Consider the following 23,116-nt stretch of genomic DNA (forward strand, 5'->3'; position numbering starts at 1 on the left):
GGGAGAGAGTGGGGCAGTGGGATTAGTTTGGGATTGATACAGGTATATGGGGAGAGAGTGGGGCAGTGGGATTAGTTTGGAATTGATACAGGGCTATGGGGAGAGAGTGGGGCAGTGGGATTAATTTGGGATTGATACAGGGGTATGGGGAGAGAGTGGGGCAGTGGGATTAGTTTGGGATTGATACAGGGATATGGGGAGAGAGCGGGGCAGTGGGATTAGTTTGGGATTGATACAGGGCTATGCGGAGAGAGTGGGGCAGTGGGATTAGTTTGGGATTGATACAGGGCGATGGGGAGAGAGTGGGGCAGTGGGATTAGCTGGGGATTGATACAGGGCTATGGGGAGAGAGCGGGGCAGTGGGATTAGTTTGGGATTGATACAGGGCTATGGGGAGAGAGCAGGGCAGTGGAATTAGTTTGTGATTGATACAGGGTTGTGGGGAGAGAGTGGTGCAGTGGAATTAGTTTGGGATTAATACAGGGCTCTGGGGAGAGCGGGGCAGTGGGATTAGTTTGGGATTGATACAGGGATATGGGGAGAGAGTGGGGCACTGGGATTAGTTTAGGATTGATACAGGGCTATGAGGAGAGAGTGGTGCAGTGGGATTAGTTTGGGATTGATACAGGGATATGGGGAGAGAGTGGGGCAGTGGGATTAGTTTGGGATTGATACAGGGCTATGGGGAGAGAGTGGGGCAGTGGGATTAGTTTAGGATTGATACAGGGATATGGGGAGAGAGCGGGGCAGTGGGATTAGTTTGGAATTGATACAGGGCTATGGGGAGAGTGGGGCAGTGGAATTAATTTGGGATTGATGCAGGGAAATGGGGAGAGAGTGGTGCAGTGGGATTAGTTTGGGATTGATACAGGGATATGGGGAGAGAGCGGGGCAGTGGGATTAGTTTGGGATCGATACAGGGCTATGAGGAGAGAGTGGTGCAGTGGGATTAGTTTGGGATCGATACAGGGCTATGGGGAGAGAGTGGGGCAGTGGGATTAGTTTGGGATTGATACAGGGATATGGGGAGAGAGTGGGGCAGTGGGATTAGTTGGGGATTGATACAGGGATATGGGGAGAGAGTGGGGCAGTGGGATTAGTGTGGGATTGATACAGGGATATGGGGAGAGAGTGGGGCAGTGGGATTAGTTTGGGATTGATACAGGGCTATGGGGAGAGAGTGGGGCAGTGGGATTAATTTGGGATTGATACAGGGCTATGGGGAGAGAGTGGGGCAGTGGGATTAGTTTGGGATTGATACAGGTATATGGGGAGAGAGTGGGGCAGTGGGATTAGTTTGGGATTGATACAGGTATATGGGGAGAGAGTGGGGCAGTGGGATTAGTTTGGAATTGATACAGGGCTATGGGGAGAGAGTGGGGCAGTGGGATTAATTTGAGATTGATACAGGGGTATGGGGAGAGAGTGGGGCAGTGGGATTAGTTTGGGATTGATACAGGGATATGGGGAGAGAGCAGGGCAGTGGGATTAGTTTGGGATTGATACAGGGCTATGCGGAGAGAGTGGGGCCGTGGGATTAGTTGGGGATTGATGCAGGGCTATGGGGAGAGAGTGGGGCAGTGGGATTAGTTTGGGATTGATAGAGGGCTATGTGGAGAGAGCAGGGCAGTGGGATTAGTTTGGGATTGATACAGGGCTATGGGGAGAGAGCAGGGCAGTGGGATTAGTTTCTGTTTGATACAGGGCTATGGGGAGAGAGCAGGGCAGTGGGATTAGTTTGGGATTGATACAGGGCTATGGGGAGAGAGTGGGGCAGTGGAATTAGTTTGGGATTGATAGAGGGCTATGTGGAGAGAGCAGGGCAGTGGGATTAGTTTGGGATTGATACAGGGCTATGGGGAGAGAGCAGGGCAGTGGGATTAGTTTCTGTTTGATACAGGGCTATGGGGAGAGAGCAGGGCAGTGGGATTAGTTTGGGATTGATACAGGGTTGTGGGGAGAGAGCAGGGCAGTGGGATTAGTTTGGGATTAATACAGGGATATGGGGAGAAAGTGGGGCATTGGGATTAGTTGGGCATTGATACAGGGCTATGGGGAGAGAGCAGGGCAGTGGAATTAGTTTGGGATTAATACAGGGATATGGGGAGAGAGTGGTGCAGTGGGATTAGTTTGGGATTAATACAGGGATATGGGGAGAGAGTGGGGCAGTGGGATTAGTTTGGGATTGATACAGGGCTATGGGGAGAGAGTGGGGCAGTGGGATTAGTTTGGGATTGATGGATATGGGGAGAGAGTGGGGCAGTGGGATTAGTTTGGGATTAATACAGGGATATGGGGAGAGAGTGGGGCATTGGGATTTGTTGGGCATTGATACAGGGTTGTGGGGAGAGAGCAGGGCAGTGGGATTAGTTTGGGATTAATACAGGGATATGGGGAAAGAGTGGTGCAGTGGGATTAGTTTGGGATTGATACAGGGCTCTGGGGAGAGCGGGGCAGTGGGATTAGTTTGGGATTGATGGATATGTCGAGAGAGCGGGGCAGTGGGATTAGTTTGGGATTGATACAGGGCTATGAGGAGAGAGTGGGGCAGTGGGATTAGTTTGGGGTTGATACAGGGCTATGGGGAGAGAGTGGGGCAGTGGGATTAGTTTGGGATTGATACAGGGCTATGGGGAGAGAGTGGGGCAGTGGGATTAGTTTGGGATTGATGGATATGGGGAGAGAGTGGGGCAGTGGGATTAGTTTGGGATTGATACAGGGCTATGGGGAGAGAGTGGGGCAGTGGGATTAATTTGGGATTGATACAGGGCTATGGGGAGAGAATGGGGCAGTGGGATTAGTTTGGGATTGATACAGGTATATGGGGAGAGAGTGGGGCAGTGGGATTAGTTTGGAATTGATACAGGGCTATGGGGAGAGAGTGGGGCAGTGGGATTAATTTGAGATTGATACAGGGGTATGGGGAGAGAGTGGGGCAGTGGGATTAGTTTGGGATTGATACAGGGTTATGGGGAGAGAGTGGGGCAGTGGGATTAGTTTGGGATTGATACAGGGCTATGTGGAGAGAGCAGGGCAGTGGGATTAGTTTGGGATTGATACAGGGCTATGGGGAGAGAGCAGGGCAGTGGGATTAGTTTCTGTTTGATACAGGGCTATGGGGAGAGAGCAGGGCAGTGGGATTAGTTTGGGATTGATACAGGGCTATGGGGAGAGAGCAGGGCAGTGGGATTAGTTTCTGTTTGATACAGGGCTATGGGGAGAGAGTGGGGCAGTGGAATTAGTTTGGGATTGATACAGGGTTGTGGGGAGAGAGCAGGGCAGTGGGATTAGTTTGTGATTGATGCAGGGTTGTGGGGAGAGAGCAGGGCAGTGGAATTAGTTTGGGATTAATACAGGGATATGGGGAGAGAGTGGTGCAGTGGGATTAGTTTGGGATTAATACAGGGATATGGGGAGAGAGTGGGGCATTGGGATTTGTTGGGCATTGATACAGGGTTGTGGGGAGAGAGCAGGGCAGTGGGATTAGTTTGGGATTAATACAGGGATATGGGGAAAGAGCGGTGCAGTGGGATTAGTTTGGGATTGATACAGGGCTCTGGGGAGAGCGGGGCAGTGGGATTAGTTTGGGATTGATGGATATGTCGAGAGAGCGGGGCAGTGGGATTAGTTTGGGATTGATACAGGGCTATGAGGAGAGAGTGGGGCAGTGGGATTAGTTTGGGGTTGATACAGGGCTATGGGGAGAGAGTGGGGCAGTGGGATTAGTTTGGGATTGATACAGGGCTATGGGGAGAGAGTGGGGCAGTGGGATTAGTTTGGGATTGATGGATATGGGGAGAGAGTGGGGCAGTGGGATTAGTTTGGGATTAATACAGGGATATGGGGAGAGAGTGGGGCATTGGGATTTGTTGGGCATTGATACAGGGTTGTGGGGAGAGAGCAGGGCAGTGGGATTAGTTTGGGATTAATACAGGGATATGGGGAAAGAGTGGTGCAGTGGGATTAGTTTGGGATTGATACAGGGCTCTGGGGAGAGCGGGGCAGTGGGATTAGTTTGGGATTGATGGATATGTCGAGAGAGCGGGGCAGTGGGATTAGTTTGGGATTGATACAGGGCTATGAGGAGAGAGTGGGGCAGTGGGATTAGTTTGGGGTTGATACAGGGCTATGGGGAGAGAGTGGGGCAGTGGGATTAGTTTGGGATTGATACAGGGCTATGGGGAGAGAGTGGGGCAGTGGGATTAGTTTGGGATTGATGGATATGGGGAGAGAGTGGGGCAGTGGGATTAGTTTGGGATTGATACAGGGCTATGGGGAGAGAGTGGGGCAGTGGGATTAATTTGGGATTGATACAGGGCTATGGGGAGAGAATGGGGCAGTGGGATTAGTTTGGGATTGATACAGGTATATGGGGAGAGAGTGGGGCAGTGGGATTAGTTTGGAATTGATACAGGGCTATGGGGAGAGAGTGGGGCAGTGGGATTAATTTGAGATTGATACAGGGGTATGGGGAGAGAGTGGGGCAGTGGGATTAGTTTGGGATTGATACAGGGATATGGGGAGAGAGCAGGGCAGTGGGGTTAGTTTGGGATTGATACAGGGCTATGCGGAGAGAGTGGGGCCGTGGGATTAGTTTGGGATTGATACAGGGCTATGGGGAGAGAGTGGGGCAGTGGGATTAGTTGGGGATTGATACAGGGCTATGGGGAGAGAGTGGGGCAGTGGGATTACTTTGGGATTGATAGAGGGCTATGTGGAGAGAGCAGGGCAGTGGGATTAGTTTGGGATTGATGCAGGGCTATGGGGAGAGAGTGGGGCAGTGGGATTAGTTTCTGTTTGATACAGGGCTATGGGGAGAGAGCAGGGCAGTGGGATTAGTTTGGGATTGATACAGGGCTATGGGGAGAGAGTGGGGCAGTGGAATTAGTTTGGGATTGATACAGGGCTATGGGGAGAGAGTGGGGCAGTGGGATTAGTTTGGGATTGATACAGGGATATGGGGAGAGAGTGGGGCAGTGGGATTAGTTTGGGATTGATACAGGGTTGTGGGGAGAGAGCAGGGCAGTGGAATTAGTTTGGGATTAATACAGGGATATGGGGAGAGAGTGGTGCAGTGGGATTAGTTTGGGATTAATACAGGGATATGGGGAGAGAGTGGGGCATTGGGATTTGTTGGGCATTGATACAGGGTTGTGGGGAGGGAGCAGGGCAGTGGGATTAGTTTGGGATTAATACAGGGATATGGGGAAAGAGTGGTGCAGTGGGATTAGTTTGGGATTGATGGATATGGGGAGAGAGTGGGGCAGTGGGATTAGTTTGGGATTGCTACAGGGCTATGGGGAGAGAGTGGGGCAGTGGGATTAGTTTGGGGTTGATGGATATGGGGAGAGAGCGGAGCAGTGGGATTAGTTTGGGATTGATACAGGGTTATGGGGAGAGAGTGGGGCAGTGGGATTAGTTTGGGATTGATACAGGGCTATGGGGAGAGAGTGGGGCAGTGGGATTAGTTTGGGATTGATGGATATGGGGAGAGAGTGGGGCAGTGGGATTAGTTTGGGATTGCTACAGGGCTATGGGGAGAGAGTGGGGCAGTGGGATTAGTTTGGGGTTGATACAGGGCTAAGGGGGAGAGAGTGGGGCAGTGGGATTAGTTTGGGATTGATGGATATGGGGAGAGAGTGGGGCAGTGGGATTAGTTTGGGATTGATACAGGGCTATGGGGAGAGAGTGGGGCAGTGGGATTAATTTGGGATTGATACAGGGTTGTGGGGAGAGAGCAGGGCAGTGGAATTAGTTTGGGATTAATACAGGGATATGGGGAGAGAGTGGTGCAGTGGGATTAGTTTGGGATTAATACAGGGATATGGGGAGAGAGTGGGGCATTGGGATTTGTTGGGCATTGATACAGGGTTGTGGGGAGGGAGCAGGGCAGTGGGATTAGTTTGGGATTAATACAGGGATATGGGGAAAGAGTGGTGCAGTGGGATTAGTTTGGGATTGATGGATATGGGGAGAGAGTGGGGCAGTGGGATTAGTTTGGGATTGCTACAGGGCTATGGGGAGAGAGTGGGGCAGTGGGATTAGTTTGGGGTTGATACAGGGCTAAGGGGGAGAGAGTGGGGCAGTGGGATTAGTTTGGGATTGATGGATATGGGGAGAGAGCGGGGCAGTGGGATTAGTTTGGGATTGATACAGGGTTATGGGGAGAGAGTGGGGCAATGGGATTAGTTTGGGATTCATACAGGGCTAAGGGGGAGAGAGTGGGGCAATGGGATTAGTTTGGGATTCATGCAGTGCTAAGGGGGAGAGAGTGGAGCCGTGGGATTAGTTTGGGATTGATACAGGGCTATGGGGAGAGAGAGGGGCAGTGGGATTAGTTTGTGATTGATATAGGGCTCTGGGGAGAGTGGGGCAGTGGGATTAGTTTGAAAAGGAGATCCCATGCCTGAAATCCCTGGGGAATCTGATGGAACAATGCTGGGGTGCGCATGAGTTATCCTCAAATTCCTGTTCAGTGTAGTTTCTCCGACATGCAGTGACAGTGCAAGTGATTGGATTTTTGCCAGGACAGTGGTGAAGATGTCGTTCTGTTGCTCTTTGAGTGTCATTGACATGGAAGGAGTCTCAGTTCAATTTCCTGCCCCCTCCCCAGATTTGCAGCTTTAACCCACCATACCCAGGCCCAAGAACATGGGTGCATTTGTTTATATGTTCGACATTCAAGGAAATAAAGATTTGGCAGACAATTTTGCCTGATGACAGTGCTCCTTTAAGACATTGTGACGTGAGTTTTCACAGACCGGGTAAGATGAAACTGGAAGTAAAGTGAGTGACTGCATGCGTGAGATGGCCGTCAGTAAAGCCATCTTAATCGTGACCAGTGATTTAACCTGCTCCATCTGCCAATCCCTGTTTGTGGAGCCGGTGAGACTGGACTGTGAGCACAACTTCTGTAAATCCTGTATCCAGAAGTGTTGGGGAAAGAAAGCAGCGTCAGGCTGTGTCCTGCCCGGAATGTCAGACAGTTTTCCTCAGGAGAAACTACACCAGTAACAAGGTGTTGACCAATCTCTCCGAGTCAGCTCGGCAGCTGGAGCTGAACCTGAATCCGGAGGAGGCTCGGTCTCACTGTGAGGAACACGATGAGAAGCTGAAACAGGACAGAGAAAGGGACCAGTCTCACTGTGAGGAACATGATGAGAAGCTCATGTTATTCTGTGAGGAGGATGAGATTCTGATGTGTGCTCGTTGTGTCGATTCTCCTGCACATTCCTGCCAATGCACAGGGCAGTTCGAATGTACAAGGTCAGGGGACACTGCATCCATTGTTAATTGCATTTATTGGGCTGTAATCCGGAATGTTTGAAGTTGATGGACAAATTTTTGTCAGTCCTCCAGCTTCACAGCATCATCGAAATCACAGAATGGTTAGAGCACAGAAGGAGACCATTTGGCCCATTGTGTCTGTCCCGTCTCTCTGCAAGACCAAATCACCTCGTCCCACTCCCCCGCCTTTTCCCCAGAGCCCTGCAATTTTTTTTCTTTTCAGATAGTTATCTAATTCTCTGGTGAAGGCCTCAATTGAATCTGCCTCCACTACACTGTCAGGTAGTGCATTCCAGATCCCAACCACTCACGTTGAGTAAAATAGTTTTTCCTCGTATCGCCATTGCTTTTTTTGACAACCTTAAATCAGTGACCTCTGCTCCTCAACCCTTCCGCCCACAGAAAGATTTTTTACCCATCTACCCTGCCCACACCCCTTATGATATTTGAACTCCTCTATCAATTCTCCTCTTAATGTTTTAGAGATACAGCACTGAAACAGGCCCTTCGGCCCACCGAGTCTGTGCCGACCATCAACCACCCATTTATACTAATCCCACAGTGGCGCAGTGGTTAGCACTGCAGCCTCACAGCTCCAGGGACCCGGGTTCAATTCTGGGTACTGCCTGTGTGGAGTTTGCAAGTTCTCCCTGTGTCTGCGTGGGTTTCCTCCGGGTGCTCCCGTTTCCTCCCACAGCCAAAAGACTTACAGGTTGATAGGTAAATTGGCCATTATAAATTGCCCCTAGTATAGGTAGGTGGTAGGGGAATATAGGGACGGATGTGGTAGGAATATGGGATTAGTGTAGGATTAGTATAAATGGGTGGTTAATGGTCGGCGCAGACTCGGTGGGCCGAAGGGCCTGTTTCAGTGCTGTATCTCTAAATAAGTAAAATAATCCTACACTAATTCCATATTCCTATCACATCCCCACCTGTCCCTATATTTCCCTACCACCTACCTATACTAGGGGCAATTTATAATGGCCAATTTACCTATCAACCTGCAAGTCTTTGGCATGTGGGAGGAAACTGGAGCACCCGGAGGAAACCCACGCAGACACAGGGAGAACTTGCAAACTCCGCACAGGCAGTACCCAGAATCGAACCCGGGTCGCTGGAGCTGTGAGGCTGCGGTGCTAACCACTGCGCCACTGTGCCACCCAATATTCTTTTGTCTCGAGAGAGCAGCCCCGGGTTCTCCAGCCTATCCACGTGACTGAGGTTCCTCATCCCTGGAACCATTCTTGTGATCTTTTCTGCACCCTCTCTCATGCCTTCATATCCTTCCTAAAGTGCAATGCCCAGAACTGGATACACTACTCGAGTTGAGGCCAAATAGGGGTTTTATAGAGGTTCATCATAACTTCCTTTTGTACTCTATGTCCCTATTTATAAAGCCTAGGATCTCGTCTGCTTTATTTACCACTTTCTCAGCCTGCCCTGCCACCTTCAATGATTTGTGCACACAGACCCTTGGGTCGCCCTGTTCCTACACCCCCTTTAGAATTGTACCCTTTTGCTCGTTCTTCTTACCAAAATGTATCACCTCACACTTCTCTGCATTAAATTTCATCTGCTACATGTCCACCCATTCCAGCAGCCTGTCTAAGTCCTCTTGAAGTTTACACTATCCCCCTCACCGTTCACAATACCTCCAAGGTTAGCGTCCTCCACACATTTTGAAATCTTGCCCTGTATAACAAAGCCTCGGGTCACTAATATAGATCAAGAAACGCAGTTGGTCCTAACACTGCCCCGTGGGGAACCCCACTATATATCTTCATCCAGTCCAAAAAACAAGCCGTCACCACTGCTCTCCGTTTCCTGTCACTTAACCAACTTTGTATCCATTCTGCTACTGTCCCTTTTATTCCATGGGCCTTAACTTTGTTGACAAGCCTGCTATGGGGCACTGTATCAAATGCCTTTTGGAAGTCCATGTACACCACATCAACTGCATTACCCTCATCAACCCTCAAAAAACTCAAGTTAATTGAACACAATTCACAAATCTGTGCTGACTCACTTTAACGAATTCACATTTGTCCAAATGACTGTTATTTTATCTCAGATTATCGTTTTTAAAAGCTTTCCCACCACTGAAGTTAAACTGATTGGCCTGTATTTGCTGGGCTTATTCTTACTCTCTTTTTGAACAGGAGTGTAACATTTGCAATCCACCAGTCCGCTAACACCACTCCTGAATCTGAGGAGGATTGGATGATTGGAAACATAAAAGGGAATCCAAGTCTTCTCCAGGCATATAAATAGTAAAATGGTGGTAAAATGAGAAGTGGGCTGATTAGGGACCAAAAGGGGATTTCTGCATGGAGGCAGCAGGCCTGGTTGTTATACTAAATGAGTACTTTGCATCTGTCTTTACCAAGGAAGAAGTTTTTCCCCAAGTCATAGTGAAAGAGGTGGTAATTGAGACACTGGATCAGCTAAAAATTGATAAAGAGAAGTTATTGGATAGCTGGCTGTGCTTAAAGTTGATAAGTCACCAGGGCCGGATGAGATCCATCCAAGGATACTTAGGGAAGTAAGGGTGGAAATTGCAGAGACACTGACCATAAACTTCCAATCATCCTTAGATACAGGCATCGTGCCAAAGGTCTGTCGAATTGCAAATGTTACACCTTTGTTCAAAAATGGATGTAATGATAAGCCCAACAACTATAGGTCAGTCATGAGGGGCTAATTAGAGTAGATAGGGAGAAACTGTGTCCAATGGGGGAAGTGCCAAGAACCAGAGGACACCCATTTAAGGTGACTGGCAAAAGATGCAATGGCGACATGAGGAAAAACGTTTTATGCAGCGAGTGGTTAGGATCTGGAATTCACAGCCTTAGAATGTGGTGGAGGCAGATTCAACTGTGGCTTGAAACAGAATTGGATACTTACCAAAAGAGAAAACATTTTCAGGTCTACGAGGAAAAGACGGGGGATTGGGACCAGCTGAGCTGCACTAGCAGAGAGCTGGCAGAGACATGACAGGCAGAATGGCCTCCTTCTGTGTTGTAACCATTCTATGATTCTATAAATAAACAAACCAAAGTGTTCAAGGAAAATTATAACAAGCACACAATTTTGTCCCTATGATTTTGCTCCTAGTTTGCTTGCAGCAGTGTTCTGCAAATCAGTTTTCAATTCCTGGACACTCCAGGATAATCCTGGAGGGTTGGTAACCTGAGCTGTAGTGTAATGTAGCTTTAAGCAGGTTTCTTTCATTATAGATTGTATTTCTACGGTTACTGCAGTGTGCTGTAGCTTTTAGTGTGGTGCTGTTCATTGGAGATGGGAGGACGGGATATAACCTCAAATAAAAGCAAAATACTGCGGATGCTAAAAATCTGAAATAAAAACAAGAAATGCTGGAACCACTCAGCAGGTCTGGCAGCATCTGTGGAAAGAGAAGCAGAGTTAACGTGGGGAAATTGGATGATATTGAGAGGGCGGACATTCCGACACTGAAGGGTACATCATTTACTAGTTTTGGCCCCAAATGAGCAATTCAAAGTTCATGATTTGAATTCAAACTTTGGCTGTGAAAACTGCCCAGGTTGTAATAATAATCCCCAGTATAACTTCTCTGGTTGTGAAGGGATCCTGACCCCACAAGTACCTCTAGATCACCTTACATCAATGCCCCTTATTGCCCAGTTACCAATAAACATCATCAGAAGACGACATTGGATGAATTACAGCATGAACTGATGAGGAGAGATGAGAAGAGATGAGGAATGCAGGGAAGGGTAGGATGACAGTGTGTGTGAAAGGGTGGGGAGTTGGATGGGGTACATTGTGTGTGTGAAAGGGTGGGGAGTTGGATGGGATACAGTGTGTGTGTGAAAGGGTGCGGAGTTGGATGGGGTACAGTGTGTGTGTGAAAGGGTGGGGAGTTGGATGGGATACAGTGTGTGTGTGAAAGGGTGCGGAGTTGGATGGGGTACAGTGTGTGTGAAAGGGTGGGGAGTTGGATGGGGTACAGTGTGTGTGTGAAAGGGTGCGGAGTTGGATGGGGTACAGTGTGTGTGTGAAAGGGTGGGGAGTTGGATGGGATACAGTGTGTGTGTGAAAGGGTGCGGAGTTGGATGGGGTACAGTGTGTGTGAAAGGGTGGGGAGTTGGATGGGGTACATTGTGTGTGTGAAAGGGTGGGGTGTTGGATGGGGTACAGTGTGTGTGTGAAAGGGTGGGGAGTTGGATGGGGTACAGTGTGTGTGTGAAAGGGTGGGGTGTTGGATGGGGTACAGTGTGTGTGTGAAAGCGTGGGGAGTTGGATGGGGTACAGTGTGTGTGTGAAAGGGTGGGGAGTTGGATGGGATACAGTGTGTGTGTGAAAGGGTGCGGAGTTGGATGGGGTACAGTGTGTGTGAAAGGGTGGGGAGTTGGATGGGGTACATTGTGTGTGTGAAAGGGTGGGGTGTTGGATGGGGTACAGTGTGTGTGTGAAAGGGTGGGGAGTTGGATGGGGTACAGTGTGTGTGTGAAAGGGTGGGGTGTTGGATGGGGTACAGTGTGTGTGTGAAAGGGTGGGGAGTTGGATGGGGTACAGTGTGTGTGTGAAAGGGTGGGGAGTTGGATGGGATACAGTGTGTGTGTGAAAGGGTGCGGAGTTGGATGGGGTACAGTGTGTGTGAAAGGGTGGGGAGTTGGATGGGGTACATTGTGTGTGTGAAAGGGTGGGGTGTTGGATGGGGTACAGTGTGTGTGTGAAAGGGTGGGGAGTTGGATGGGGTACAGTGTGTGTGTGAAAGGGTGGGGTGTTGGATGGGGTACAGTGTGTGTGTGAAAGGGTGGGGAGTTGGATGGGGTACAGTGTGTGTGTGTGAAAGGGTGGTGAGTAGGATGGGGTACAGTGTGTGTGTGAAAGGGTGGGGTGTTGGATGGGGTACAGTGTGTGTGTGAAAGGGTGGGAAGTTGGATGGGGTACAGTGTGTGTGTGAAAGGGTGGGGTGTTGGATGGGGTACAGTGTGTGTGTGAAAGGCAGGGGAGTTGGATGGGGTACAGTGTGTGTGTGAAAGGGTGGGGAGTTGGATGGGGTACAGTGTGTGTGTGAAAGGGTGGGGTGTTGGATGGGGTACAGTGTGTGTGTGAAAGGCAGGGGAGTTGGATGGGGTACAGTGTGTGTGTGAAAGGGTGGGGAGTTGGATGGGGTACAGTGTGTGTGTGAAAGGGTGGGGAGTTGGATGGGGTACAGTGTGTGTGTGAAAGGGTGGGGATTTGGATGGGGTACAGTGTGTGTGTGAAAGGGTGGGGAGTTGGATGGGGTACAGTGTGTGTGTGAAAGGGTGGGAAGTTGGATGGGGTACAGTGTGTGAGTGAAAGGGTGGGGATTTGGATGGGGGACAGTGTGTGTGAAAGGGTGGGGGGAGTTGGATGGGGTACAGTGTGTGTGTGAAAGGGTGGGGAGTTGGATGGGGTACAGTGTGTGTGTGAAAGGGTGGGGAGTTGGGTGGGGTACAGTGTGTGTGTGAAAGGGTGGGGAGTTGGATGGGGTACAGTGTGTGTGTGAAAGGGTGGGGATTTGGATGGGGTACAGTGTGTGTGTGAAAGGGTGGGGAGTTGGATGGGGTACAGTGTGTGTGTGAAAGGGTGGGGATTTGGATGGGGTACAGTGTGTGTGTGAAAGGGTGGGGAGTTGGATGGGGTACAGTGTGTGTGTGAAAGGGTGGGGTTTTGGATGGGGTACAGTGTGTGTGTGAAAGGGTGGGGAGTTGGATGGGGTACATTGTGTGAGTGAAAGGGTGGGGTGTTGGATGGGGTACAGTGTGTGTGTGAAAGGGTGGGGAGTTGGATGGGGTACAGTGTGTGTGTGAAAGGGTGGGGTGTTGGATGGGGTACAGTGTGTGTGTGAAAGGGTGGTGAGTAGGATGGGGTACAGTGTGTGTGTGAAAGGGTGGGGTGTTGGATGGGGTACAGTGTGTGTGTGAAAGGGTGGGGATTTGGATGGGGTACAGTGTGTGTGTGTGAAAGGGTGGGGTGTTGGATGGGGGACAGTGTGTGTGTGAAAGGGTGGGGGGAGTTGGATGGGGTACAGTGTGTGTGTGAAAGGGTGGGGAGTTGGATGGGGTACAGTGTGTGTGTGAAAGGGTGGGGAGTTGGATGGGGTACAGTGTGTGTGTGAAAGGGTGGGGAGTTGGATGGGGTACAGTGTGTGTGTGAAAGGGTGGGGAGTTGGATGGGGTACAGTGTGTGTGTGTGAAAGGGTGGGGATTTGGATGGGGTACAGTGTGTGTGTGAAAGGGTGGGGAGTTGGATGGGGTACAGTGTGTGTGTGAATGGGTGGGGTTTTGGATGGGGTACAGTGTGTGTGTGAAAGGGTGGGGAGTTGGATGGGGTACATTGTGTGTGTGAAAGGGTGGGGTGTTGGATGGGGTACAGTGTGTGTGTGAAAGGGTGGGGAGTTGGATGGGGTACAGTGTGTGTGTGAAAGGGTGGGGTGTTGGATGGGGTACAGTGTGTGTGTGAAAGGGTGGTGAGTAGGATGGGGTACAGTGTGTGTGTGAAAGGGTGGGGTGTTGGATGGGGTACAGTGCGTGTGTGAAAGGGTGGGCAGTTGGATGGGGTACAGTGTGTGTGAAAGGGTGGGGTGTTGGATGGGGTACAGTGTGTGTGTGAAAGGCAGGGGAGTTGGATGGGGTACAGTGTGTGTGTGAAAGGGTGGGCAGTTGGATGGGGTACAGTGTGTGTGTGAAAGGGTGGGGTGTTGGATGGGGTACAGTGTGTGTGTGAAAGGCAGGGGAGTTGGATGGGGTACAGTGTGTGTGTGAAAGGGTGGGGAGTTGGATGGGGTACAGTGTGTGTGTGAAAGGGTGGGAAGTTGGATGGGGTACAGTGTGTGAGTGAAAGGGTGGGGATTTGGATGGGGGACAGTGTGTGAAAGGGTGGGGGGAGTTGGATGGGGTACAGTGTGTGTGTGAAAGGGTGGGGAGTTGGATGGGGTACAGTGTGTGTGTGAAAGGGTGGGGAGTTGGGTGGGGTACAGTGTGTGTGTGAAAGGGTGGGGAGTTGGATGGGGTACAGTGTGTGTGTGAAAGGGTGGGGATTTGGATGGGGTACAGTGTGTGTGTGAAAGGGTGGGGAGTTGGATGGGGTACAGTGTGTGTGTGAAAGGGTGGGGATTTGGTTGGGGTACAGTGTGTGTGTGAAAGGGTGGGGAGTTGGATGGGGTACAGTGTGTGTGTGAAAGGGTGGGGTTTTGGATGGGGTACAGTGTGTGTGTGAAAGGGTGGGGAGTTGGATGGGGTACATTGTGTGAGTGAAAGGGAGGGGTGTTGGATGGGGTACAGTGTGTGTGTGAAAGGGTGGGGAGTTGGATGGGGTACAGTGTGTGTGTGAAAGGGTGGGGTGTTGGATGGGGTACAGTGTGTGTGTGAAAGGGTGGTGAGTAGGATGGGGTACAGTGTGTGTGTGAAAGGGTGGGGTGTTGGATGGGGTACAGTGTGTGTGTGAAAGGGTGGGCAGTTGGATGGGGTACAGTGTGTGTGTGAAAGGGTGGGGTGTTGGATGGGGGACAGTGTGTGTGTGAAAGGGTGGGGGGAGTTGGATGGGGTACAGTGTGTGTGTGAAAGGGTGGGTAGTTGGATGGGGTACAGTGTGTGTGTGAAAGGGTGGGGAGTTGGATGGGGTACAGTGTGTGTGTGAAAGGGTGGGGAGTTGGATGGGGTACAGTGTGTGTGTGAAAGGGTGGGGAGTTGGATGGGGTACAATGTGTGTGTGTGAAAGGGTGGGGATTTGGATGGGGTACAGTGTGTGTGTGAAAGGGTGGGGAGTTGGATGGGGTACAGTGTGTGTGTGAATGGGTGGGGTTTTGGATGGGGTACAGTGTGTGTGTGAAAGGGTGGGGAGTTGGATGGGGTACATTGTGTGAGTGAAAGGGTGGGGTGTTGGATGGGGTACAGTGTGTGTGTGAAAGGGTGGGGAGTTGGATGGGGTACAGTGTGTGTGTGAAAGGGTGGGGTGTTGGATGGGGTACAGTGTGTGTGTGAAAGGGTGGTGAGTAGGATGGGGTACAGTGTGTGTGTGAAAGGGTGGGGTGTTGGATGGGGTACAGTGTGTGTGTGAAAGGGTGGGCAGTTGGATGGGGTACAGTGTGTGTGTGAAAGGGTGGGGTGTTGGATGGGGTACAGTGTGTGTGTGAAAGGCAGGGGAGTTGGATGGGGTACAGTGTGTGTGTGAAAGGGTGGGGAGTTGGATGGGGTACAGTGTGTGTGTGAAAGGGTGGGGTGTTGGATGGGGTACAGTGTGTGTGTGAAAGGCAGGGGAGTTGGATGGGGTACAGTGTGTGTGTGAAAGGGTGGGGAGTTGGATGGGGTACAGTGTGTGTGTGAAAGGGTGGGGAGTTGGATGGGGTACAGTGTGTGTGTGAAAGGGTGGGGAGTTGGATGGGGTACAGTGTGTGTGTGAAAGGGTGGGGATTTGGATGGGGTACAGTGTGTGTGTGAAAGGGTGGGGAGTTGGATGGGGTACAGTGTGTGTGTGAAAGGGTGGGAAGTTGGATGGGGTACAGTGTGTGAGTGAAAGGGTGGGGATTTGGATGGGGGACAGTGTGTGTGTGAAAGGGTGGGGGGAGTTGGATGGGGTACAGTGTGTGTGTGAAAGGGTGGGGAGTTGGATGGGGTACAGTGTGTGTGTGAAAGGGTGGGGAGTTGGATGGGGTACAGTGTGTGTGTGAAAGGGTGGGGAGTTGGATGGGGTACAGTGTGTGTGTGAAAGGGTGGGGATTTGGATGGGGTACAATGTGTGTGTGAAAGGGTGGGGAGTTGGATGGGGTACAGTGTGTGTGTGAAAGGGTGGGGTTTTGGATGGGGTACAGTGTGTGTGTGAAAGGGTGGGGATTTGGATGGGGTACAGTGTGTGTGTGTGAAAGGGTGGGGATTTGGATGGGGTACAGTGTGTGTGTGAAAGGGTGGGGAATTGAATGGGGTACAGTGTCCATGTCCTCGATCTGGGGTGCATAAGGCTGCCTTGTGATCTTAAAAATAGCAACATTTCTAATTTCAACAGAGCAAACTGACTGAAGCATATCTGAACAACATTCTGCCACATCCACGTGTTGTATTGTCTATGTAATTCTATGCACCTATGCATGAGTTAAATGTCTGGGCCTGCTACTTTCAAGAAATCAGCTGGAGAATGCGAGCCAGTGGTGAAAGAGTGCTGCAACTTTCCTGCATTTAATAACTGAGGGGTTAAAAAAAAACAGATTGTTGTCACTGTGGAAGCTGTACAGAATTCTCGAGAGTCTACAGCATAGCATCAGGCCATTCGGCATCACTGGTCTATACTGGTGTTTATGCTATGTTAACATAGCTTCTGCCAAATGTATCTCTGCTATTTGCCTTAACTAGTCCCTCCGTGTGGATCGCATTCGACATTGCAACCTCTGTCTGCATAAAGACATTACTCCTGAATTCGTTATTGGATTTCTTGGTCACTATCTTATATTGATGGCCACTAGTTTTGGCCGCCCCCCATGATTAGAAACATCTTTCTATATTTACCCAAGCAAAAGGGCGGCACAGTGGCAGCCTCACAGCTCCAGGGACCCGGGTTCGATTCTGGGTACTGCCTGTGCGGAGTTTGCAAGTTCTCCCTGTGACCGCGTGGGTTTTCGCCGCGTGCTTTGGTTTCCTCCCACAGCCAAAGACTTGCAGGTTGATAGGTAAAATTGGCCATTGTAAATTGCCCCTAGAGTGGGTAGGTGATGGGGAATATGGGATTACTGCAGGGTTAGTATAAATGGGTGGTTGTTGGTCGGCACAGACTCGATGGGCCGAAGGGCCTGTTTTAGTGCTGTATCTCTAAATAAATAAATAAATGTAAAAACCATTCATATATTTTTATACCATAAACCAGTAGTTGCTTTGAAGCTGTACCTGGTCTAATTGAATACTTTTCAATTTGCCTTTGTAAAGAAAGGGGTACACACTAGTGTCACATGTAACATTCCCTGAACACCTGTCTCCACAGTTTGTGAATACAATCCCAGACATTGCAATGGATTACAGTGAGATCTGATTCCATTTCTAGGACCAGCTGAAATTGTCCTTGGATTCCATGGAGGATGAAAAGAAAAGTAAAAGTGAATTAAAAGAGCAGCAGGAGAGGAAGATTTCAGAACTGAGTGTGAGTATTACTCTTGTTACCTTTAAACACTGTGACCCTTTAACAACCCACTGCTTAAATGATCTTTCACCATCTTAGGAACTCACAGCATCCCTGGAACAAGATATCTCTGCACAATTTGCCAAAATTCATCGATTTCTTGAAGATAAAGAGAAAAATTTAATCGAAGAGCTGAGGAGGCAAAAGGAGGAAGATCTACGACCAATGGAGAAGAACCTGAAAAGAATTGAAGAGGAATTGGCATCACTTGAGGAGAACATATTGAAGCTTTGTGTAGACATCGATCAGCAAGACAGTATCTCTTTTCTCAAGGTGACCCGTTACAATCCAATCCCCAAGCTGTCGGTGTGAGTGTAAACAGCATTTAATAATAGGGCTCAAACCACATCACAACGATGCAATGTGCAGTATAACTGAGGACAAAGAGGTATCCGTCAGGATTGAGTTCTCAGTGTCAAGGAGGCTATCCCACACTGTCAGCTCTTCAAACTGGCTGCAGTATAACTGGAACCAGAGTAAAAGGTCCAGTCAAGGTGTGGGAAAGAGCTGGGCTGCACCTAAACTAAGGAAGGACAAAGAGATTTCTGAGGAACATTGAGGCAGCAATCGGAAATCATTCAAACTTGGTAGGTAGGGGAGGGCCAGCAGGAAACTCAACCCAGCAGAGACAAACTATAGGGTAGAAGGTCGTCAGCAGGTGGTTCCACAGACAGAAGGGTGGAAAGTCCTCTGGGGAGGCAGCACAAAATGGGCGATAGTGATCAGCAGCTGGTTTTATTTCCCTTTCCTGTTAGCACACACACAGACCCACCTTGAATAGACGGTAGACTTGAAAAGCAGAGAAGCTGTCTTAAAACTGTATAGAATCTTGGTTAGATCACACTTGGTGTACTGTGGACAGTTCGAGTCTCCCCATTTTAAGAAGTATATAGTGCGACTGGAGAAGATGCAAGAAAAAAATTACAATGATGATACCAGACTGAGAACTTATTTAACAGAAAAGACTGAACAAACTGGGGCTCTTTCCTCAAGAAAAGGGAAGACTGAAGGGTGACCTGAAAGAAGTCTTTAAAATTATGAAAGGGTTTGATTGGATAGATGTAGGATGTGGTTCCACTTTTAAAGGTGTCAAGAATTTGGGGCCATCAATCTCAGACAGTCACTATTAATTTCAATGGGGAATTTTGGAGAAACTTCTTTATTTAAAGAGTGTTTATAATGTGAACCGTGCTGCCAGATGGAGTAATTCAGGCAAATAGTGTAGATACATTTAAAAGGAAGCTGGATAAAAACATGAGTGAGAAAAGAAAATGTTATGTTGATGAAGTTAGATGAAGAGGGGTGAGAGGAGGTTCGTGTGGAGCACAAGACATCAGCCTAGACCACTTGGGCTGAAGGGCTGTTGCTGTGCTGTGCTGTAGACTCTATGTTATTTGAGATAATAGTGTGTTTAGTTCTGGTGACTGTGACTGAAGCAGTGCAGAGCAGAGCGGTGAGGCTAATTCCCAGTGTCAGGGTACTCAGCCATGAGGAAAGACTGGAGAGACTTAAACGCTTCACTTTGCAGAGGAGGAGGGAATATTGAGAGACTAAACCGTGTGATATCAGCTCAGTTACCCAGTGAACACATCTCCCAATATAACCTCAATAGAAACAGAAATGGAGAAGTGTTTACAGGAGGCCGAGCCAATATCACCCATGTTACATAATCACCCAATGTCAAAATAAACCCTGAAGTGTCAGAGAGGCGGTTTTATTGAGGTAGAAGGGAGAGTAAACAGGATGGGGAAGGCAAGTCAGAATCCAACTTTAATTGTTGGACAAGGGAAGTTGGGAAATGTAATTTTGGGACTGATATCAGGAGGTTTATTTCATACAACAATGATGAACATTTGGAATGATCTACTGGATTGCATTAGGAGAGGAAGCAATCAGATGATTCAGTGTTGGGGAGCATTGTTCAGGTGGAAAAACTGATAGGTGAATGGCATCCCTCATCAGTCAGTACCCTGTGAACTCACCATCTGAATATCTCCTACAGGTTACTGAGGTTTCCTCATTGAGAATTTGTGATGGGACCCCTTAATGTTCTCCACTTCTCGTCTGTGACATGTGCAGGTAGAGTCGCATGCGAACTAGCCCTGAGAGCATAAGAACATAGGAGCAGGAGTCGGCCATTCAGCCCCTCTTGATGGTCCACAGCGCCTCATGGATGCCCAGTTTTGAGCTGCGAGATGTGTTCAAAATCTGTCCCATTTAACACAGTGGTAGCGCCACACAACACGATGGTGGATACCCTCAATGTGAATATCCAGTGAGCATTAGGAGGCTGTTTGACTCCGTGGGCATCACAATAAGCCTAATCCTGTTCTCATCTGACACACAGTTGCATGTTGCTCCAGAGCTGCCTGGAAGTGCCCAGGAGCTGGTACATAAACTGTTATCTCCCTATCGAGGGGATGCTGAGGTTAGGAATAACATCATTGTCCCCAGCTCAGGGAAACAGACCAGAGACAAGCTCTGAGTTACTGGGAAAATAGAGACTAGAAATAAAAGGAACTGATCAGTGAACCTTCAAAATCTTCAGCATCAGAGGAAACACTGTCGAGTGTATTCCGGGGGTAACTGACATGCTATCACAGCACTGGAACCCGTCAGTGAAAACTCCACCCAGATCCATTCACACTTTATTAAAACAACTGATTATAACATTATTAAAACACAATCTCAACCATATATTTATTAATACATTTCTGATTCTCTGTCCTGCAGGAACTGAAAAGATTGAGAGAAACGTGAGTATCCAGTTCAAACTCACACACGGTCTGACACTGTGATCACAGTTTGTATCCAGCAGTGAGTGATTAAATCAATCCCATTGAAACAGGTACCTGGACAAAGGTGAGAAAGGTGAAGGTGCAGAGAGAGGTGGAGATCAAGAAGATAACAATGAAATCCGAGATTTAGAAGAAGATGAAGAAGAGGAAAGTGAATTTTCAGAGGGAAGTGAAGATGAAGAGATACTGGTGTCTCCAAGACTGAAATACGCAGGATTTCGAGGCCCATTACTCTATGCAGTGTGGAAGGAAATGAAACAGATCATCTCTCCACGTAAGAAACTCCACAGCTTTGTGCCCAATTTCTGTCGAGTTTCCTGCACTCTTTCCCCTCTCCTGAAGGCACTGCCTGTTACTGGGTACAGATCACGGGGGCAGCAGCCTCAGGGACCTCACTCACATTTATCCACATTTAAGAAAGGATATACTTGCACTGGAGACGGTGCAGCGAAGATTTACTAAATTGGTCCCTGGGATGAGAGGCTGAGATAATTGGGCCTATATTCTTTGGAGTTTAAAAGAATGAGAGGTGATCTAATTGTGACATACAAGATTCTGAAAGGACTTGATAGGATAGAAACTGAGAGGTTGTTCCCACTGGTCAGGGAATCTAGAACAGGGGACACAGTCTCAGGATAAGGGGTCAATCATTCAGGACTGAAATGAGGAGAAATTACTTCTTTGGAATTCTCTACCCCAGAGGGTTGTGGATGCTCCATCATTTAATACATTTAAGGCTGGGATAAAGAGATTTTTGGTCTCACAGGGAATCAAACGATATGGAGAGTGGGCAGGAAAGTGGAATTGAAGCCCAAGATCAGCCATGATCATATTGAATGGTGCAGCCTGAATGGGCTGCATGGTCTACTTCTGCTCCTAGTTCTTGTGTTCAAGGGGCCAATCTTTATGTGGGGCCTTAGACTGAGTGATTTAAGCACAAGGGCATCAGAATATCATCTTATTTCACATTCAGACACTTGCACTTTCCAGTAGGACTCAATGGACAGTGATCAGACTGGAACCCCTGGTTCATTGTGTTCCTCTCGGGCCCAGGACTCACTGAACAGTGATCAGACTGGGACCTGTAATATCTGTTCACTGTACACACTGTAGTCTGGGAATATATCTAACTGTAACCTGTACCCAGTCTGCACTATTTACTGATACAGAAATTATGGTCCAAGTCCAGTTATACAGACAGATCTTAACATGTATCCGTTCACCTTCATCTGTCTAAAATATTTAATGTGATGTTATGTTTATTTCCCTCAGTCCCAGCCTCACTGACCCTGGACCCAAACACAGCGCATCAATATCTTGTCCTGTCTGAGGACCGGACCAGTGTAAGCGACAATGGCACTGAATTACAGCTCCCAGATAACCCAGAGAGATTCAGTACTACTGTTTCTGTCCTTGGGTCACAGGGATTTACATCAGGGAAACATTACTGGGAGGTGGAGGTCGGGGCCAAGACTAAGTGGCATGTGGGTGTGGCCAGAGAGTCAGTGAACAGGAAGGGAGAGCTAAAACTGTTGCCTACCCATGGATTCTGGGTTGTGATGTTGAGAATTGATGGGAAATACAGAGCTGCTGAAAGCTCATTTGTCCCACTGACTCCGAGTGTGAACCCCAGGACAATCGGAGTTTACCTGGACTATGAGGGAGGAGAGGTGACCTTTTACAATGCTGATGATATGTCCATTCTGTACACTTTCACTGACACATTCACTGAGAAACTCTTTCCTTATTTCAATCCTGGACCATATTCTAAGGGTAAAAATACTGCTCCTCTTAAACTGTGGCATTTCCAACCATAGATTCCCAAACTGATGTGTCAGAGTACAGAGAGAAATGGGTCGATATAAACCCCCCCCCCACCAACTCCGAGGGGAGAGGTTCGGTTCGGTGGAGTAGGGGGGGTGGGTGTGTAAATGTTTTCCTTACCCCACCCCTCCACACAAGTGCACTCTCGTGCTCATGCTCCCGACCTGCTTCCTCATATATATTTATTATATGAGTTCCCACCGTGAGCTCCTGGCCACTTACACCAGCTGCCCAACCTGGAGCTCTTCAGTCCTGGTCATTTCACCAGGAGAGGCCCTGATGCTGTATGTGAATCCGGGGTCCGTGTTACAAATTCCGCATGGCTGTTCACTCTCAGGAAACTGGAGTAACGGGATGCTGGAGTCACAATCCACTGTTCACACACATGTAGGGGTAGTACCAGTAACAATACATCCAGTCAGGATCCACCGAAGGTCCACATAACCTGACTGCAGACCATGAGCTACACCACAACCCGAGAACACTGAGATATTCCGAGGGCCTCTGCAAGTCGGAACTAACCATGAAAACACATAAAACTTTTGTTAAGAAGTTAATCTGGGATCGGCCTTTGTTTTCAGATAAGGGAATGGATTTTGGGGTTGTTTCTTATTGTTGTTAAAGCCATTGTAAATTGTGCATTAATTATAAATATTGTTTAATTCTAATGTGTTTTTTTTACAATACAATAAATTACTCTCCTGTACATTAAGCTAGTTTATACCTGAAGTTTATTTGCAAATGCAGTCACTAAGTTAAATGTAAGGGGGTTGACTTTCCATTATCTTTATCAGTGCAATTCAGGTGAATCAGCTGAACCAGTGCAAATGATCGAGTAAACTCATTTATGCTTGATGTAACTTTAACCCTGATGTAAAAGTCATTTTACTCCATGCTGGCCCCCACCCTCAGATGGAAAGAATGAGCCGGGTGAGTTTCTGCCGATTGTGCCCCTGTAAGGAGTGTTTTCTAATGAGGCATCTCAGTCGGCACATTTTATATACATCAAAAAATGATTTAATTTACAAAGG

The 23,116-nt window shown here is 48.7% G+C and overlaps 1 pseudogene; it reads left to right on the plus strand.

The window, feature by feature from the left end:
• The first annotated feature begins 6,778 nt into the window (after positions 1-6,778).
• On the plus strand, positions 6,779-22,784 carry LOC137346279 (zinc-binding protein A33-like; annotated as a pseudogene).
• Positions 22,785-23,116: the final 332 nt, after the last annotated feature.

The sequence above is a fragment of the Heterodontus francisci genome, chromosome 29 (assembly GCF_036365525.1).
Source record: "Heterodontus francisci isolate sHetFra1 chromosome 29, sHetFra1.hap1, whole genome shotgun sequence".
Classification (NCBI taxonomy): Eukaryota; Metazoa; Chordata; class Chondrichthyes; order Heterodontiformes; family Heterodontidae; genus Heterodontus; species Heterodontus francisci.